Raw genomic sequence first — 4,629 nt, forward strand, 5'->3', positions numbered from 1 at the left:
TAAACATAAGTAAATTAAGTCGCCCTCTGACACTTGTACGTCAAACTTCTCATGCTTAAACCAACGCCTAAACACAGCACAGCAGTCAATATGTCATAGTTAAGAATAAAAATAAATAAGACTCACCATGGTTCAGTATTTGAAGAGGAATGAAGCTCGGCGGTCCTTCATGGTAGCAAACTTCTCAATGACCTTGCTGTCAAAATCCGACAGTCCATGGATGAATCCGTTTTCAATAGAAAGCATCGCCAGGGCGAGCTCTGCTGTCCCATTGTATTCCGTGTAAACATTTTTATTCTTTTTAGAGTGGAGAACTTTCTCTCGGATTCAGTGCTTGTCACTGGTGTTGTGATTACTGTGTCACTGTGTCAGATAAGGCCTCCTGGATGTTGTTTTCATGAATGGACTTCAGAAAGTGCAGTGTTGCCTGAGCTGAGTTCACTGTGCTGGTAGCTTTGCCTTATTTGTTATTGGCCATAGTTTAACAGCACATTCCAGTTCAGCCTCTGGAAAGAACTGCACAAACTTTGGGAAAAGTGTGCAGTCAATGAGTTTTGCTGCAATCAGAAGGTCTCTCTTGGTGAACCTCTCCTCCACTTGACTTGTGTTGCAGGCCTCTTTCATGACTGTAGCTGTGTCAGTTTTCCTCCTTTTATTTCCGTCTGCTGCACTTTCTTGCACAATCACATCAGCTCGTTCCCTGAGACGTCACACGTTCTTCTTAAAGGTGCCCATCACCTGATTGATGCCGGCTGCATCGATGTCCCTCTTTTACAGCACACTGTACAAAATGTGCACTTCTGGCATGAGCTCAGAAAAAACTGCAAGAAGTGTAGGAACTTTGGGTCCTGCAGGTGCATGGACAGGCCTTAGGCCTCACTGATGGTCACCCTGTCCCATTCCTCTTGTGTGCGCATGTTGTCCAAACACTCCTTTATCTCCTGGCGGCATTCCCACACAGCATTGACTGTTCTGCTTTTGAAATTCCACCACGTGGCTGGAGGTCTCGGGATGTGCCTCTCCGATGTTGCGTCAAGAGCAGCTGTTCTCTTTGGTGAATTGGAGAAAAACACTGCGAATGTTGACAGATCAGCAAAAAAACACTTTCAGCTCGGAAATTCTTGCTGAGCAGGTTTGTTGGAGTGTCAGGTTTAACTGGTGTGCGTAACAGTGCACAAAATGCGCATTTGGATAGCGCTCCTTGACAAGAGTCTGAACTCCGCGTACACCTCCATTCTTTACTGCTGTACCATCATATGTTTGCGCTATGAACTTGTTTCCCAAGTTCAGGGGCTCAAGAGATGCTATTACAGCAGCTGATAGACCAGCAGCCATTTTTTCCTCAATAAACTCCCAAAACCTCTCTGTTATTGACCATGTAGCGCAGCACTATGACCATCTCTGATTTGCAGGAGATGTCAGTGGTCTGCCTGCACAGCAACAAAAGGTGCATCTACCAACTGTTGAGTAACCTCGTCCTTGTAAACACTGTACATGCAATCCAAAAGTTCATTCTGGATTATTGCTGAAGTGCCCTTAAAATAAGGTTGAGAATTGTAGTGTCCTCTGAGCCTGGAGTCTCCCTCACACATCATCTCAAAAATACACCTGAAAATGCCGGGGTTTAAGGAGCTGGCAGACTCGTCATGTCCACGCAGGGCAAGTTCACACTTCCCGCACAGTTTTAAACAGGTTATAATTCTGCCAAGAACATATCTGTTTTCTTCAGTCTGGCGATTGTGCTCTTCGATGCCACGTCTGTGTGCACTGTCAAGCTGAGATGCAATATTTGTGGTCCCTAATAAGCCAAGCTTGATGGCATTATCCACATGTGATGCGCAGGTCTCATGTTTTACTAGCCTTTCTGATAGATGTTTCAAGTCCTTAAATCCAGTCATTGTCCAGACAGTTTCCCCTCCAAAAAGAAGACATGGAAAACAGAATAGCACTTTTTTCGATTGGCTAGCCGTTAGCCATTTTTTACGTTTGAACCATTCATGGTTGAATGATCTATTTTTATCCTTTCCTTCTTGACAAAGGGTGAAATCCTCTGGTCTATGGGGTCCCAGACATTTAATCTCTAATTTATGTTCGGTCGGTAGAGTACCAAATCGCACAGTCGCTAAATAATCTACTTTGTTCATTGTTTTTCTAAACAGCAAACAAGTTAATTGACAAGGTAGCGATGCCCAGTACCCGCCCTCACACCAAATCAACCAATAGGAAAGCATCTGGGGCCCTGGCTGTCGGGCCCCGCTGGCCAAACTGACATGTGCGTTGAGCACGGGCATGGACACACAGCAGTGCGACCAATTCAGAGCGCTGCAGGTGCGGCCTTCTCTTGCTGGGCTCCACAGAGCGGAAACAGGTGAGCAGCAGAGACAAATCCACACAGAACAACATTACAAACAAGTCTAGAGAATAAATACACTCTGCAAATGAAACTGTCATCATTTTATTTGGCGAACAAAGTTCAGTTTGTTAACTTGAAGTTTCGCTGAACAACATAATTGTGATAAGCAAAATTCTCCTTTGGACAACAGCGACATCTGGTGGGGCCGTGCCCCACGGGCCCCTAAAGCAAAAACACCACTATCTACACCACAGCAAGAATTGAGGCATGCCCACAAAAGACTGCAAGGAATTTTTTTTTTTTCTTTTTTGCAAGAACTGTTGTCTCAAGTAGGCATTGAAGAATGATAAGTAAAAGTGCATCCAACAGTATTGCAAAACTCAAAAACAAAAGCCTTTTTGAGCTTCAGCCTACGGTCTATGAGCACAGAGAGGCTTTGGTCCTTTATATTTTTTAGTTCTGGCTCAATGCACTATTTAAATGAATGATTTTATTTGGCACACACACAGACTCAACAACAACAACAAAAAAACAACTCCAAAAAAAAAAAAAAAACAATTTCACAGCTTTGTGAGACCGAAGGGTGTAGGCAGAAGCTAAAGCTTATAAACACCCACCCCTTTAACCATACAAGATATATATACGAGGTCTGTCAATAAAGTATAGGTCCTTTTTATTTTTTTCAAAAACTATATGGATTTCATTCATATGTTTTTACGTCAGACATGCTTGAACCCTCGTGCGCATGCGTGAGTTTTTCCACGCCTGTCGGTGACGTCATTCGCCTGTGAGCACTCCTTGTGGGAGGAGTCGTCCAGCCCCTCATCGGAATTCCTTTGTCTGAGAAGTTGCTGAGAGACTGGCGCGTTGTTTGATCAAAATTTTTTCTAAACCTGTGAGACACATCGAAGTGGACGCGGTTCGAAAAATTAAGCTGGTTTTCAGTGAAAATTTTAACGGCTGATGAGAGATCGTGAGGTGATACTGTCGCTTTAAGGACTTCCCATGGTGCGAGACGTCGCGCAGTGCTCTCAGGCGCCGTTGTCAGCCTGTTTCAAGCTGAAAACCTCCACATTTCAGGCTCTATTGATCCAGGACGTCGTGAGAGAACAGAGAAGTTTCAGAAGAAGTCGGTTTCAGCATTTTATCCGGATATTCCACTGTTAAAGGAAATTTTTTTAATGAAAGACGTACGGACGGGTCCACGCGTCGGGACGCAGCTGGCGCGGTGCGGCGGCACAGGAAAAACACCTCCGTGTTGATAACCATTTGTAAAATCCAGGCGGCTTTTGATGGCTTTCAGTGGAGTGAGTATATGAGAAATTGTTTAACAGCTGGACATGTTCCAACTTGTCCTTAAGGCTTCCAACAGAGGTGTTTTTCCTGTGGCGGAGCGTTGCGGCGGCTGCGAGCCGACGCTGCAATCCGTCCGCACGTCTTTCATTAAAAAAAATCTCCTTTAACAGTGGAATATCCGGATAAAATGCTGAAACCGACTTCTTCTGAAACTTCTCTGTTCTCTCACGACGTCCTGGATCAATAGAGCCTGAAATGTGGAGGTTTTCAGCTTGAAACAGGCTGACGACGGCGCCTGAGAGCGCTGCGCAACGTCTCGCACCGTGGGAAGTCCTTAAAGCGACAGTATCACCTCAAAATCTCTCATCAGCCGTTAAAATTTTCACTGAAAACCAGCTTAATTTTTCGAACCGTGTCCACTTAGATGTGTCTGACAGGTTTAGAAAAAATTTTGATCAAACAAAGCGCCAGTCTCTCAGCAACTTCTCAGACAAAGGAATTCCATCAAGGGGCTGGACGACTCCTCCCACAAGGAGTGTGTTGGGTATTTTCTCCTCCAAACATTTTTAAAACCTTTAACAAGACAAACAGAGTCAAGAAACACCAGTGAGACAGAAAGTCAAATTTTACGCGCGGAGTGCGGCCAGGCTGTACACCAAGGCTACACTAAAGTCTGGCCTGCTTTTCCGCTCTTTTTATTAAGAGACGCCCTCATCACATAAACAAAAAACTTGTCCTAAGGGTGGGGGTGATGACGCAAGACAAGTTTCTTCCCGTAACATAAACGCATACGTCAATAAGTGCAGCTGTAAGGAAGGACACTTTCTTTTACACAGGTCAGCACATCTCGTTCGTCTGTTGCAGTTATCAGCTGTTCTGCATCTGCCTGAAGTGTCCTGTCCTTCACACTCCTTCACACTAAGCACCACATCACAACAGTCAAAACGTTCTCTTACTCCCAGTCGTTAGAGGCTGCGAAA

At 44.8% G+C, this 4,629-nt stretch overlaps 1 long non-coding RNA gene across 1 annotated transcript; it reads right to left on the minus strand.

The window, feature by feature from the left end:
• Positions 1–1,573: 1,573 nt before the first annotated feature.
• Positions 1,574–2,280, minus strand: LOC117519526. Its single transcript, XR_004563327.1, has 2 exons — positions 2,165–2,280; positions 1,574–2,131 (listed from the first exon to the last, which is right to left on the minus strand). It is a non-coding gene; the product is annotated as an uncharacterized LOC117519526 (long non-coding RNA).
• Between the last annotated feature and the right edge of the window lie 2,349 nt (positions 2,281–4,629).

Source organism: Thalassophryne amazonica, chromosome 10, assembly GCF_902500255.1.
Source record: "Thalassophryne amazonica chromosome 10, fThaAma1.1, whole genome shotgun sequence".
NCBI lineage: Eukaryota > Metazoa > Chordata > Actinopteri > Batrachoidiformes > Batrachoididae > Thalassophryne > Thalassophryne amazonica.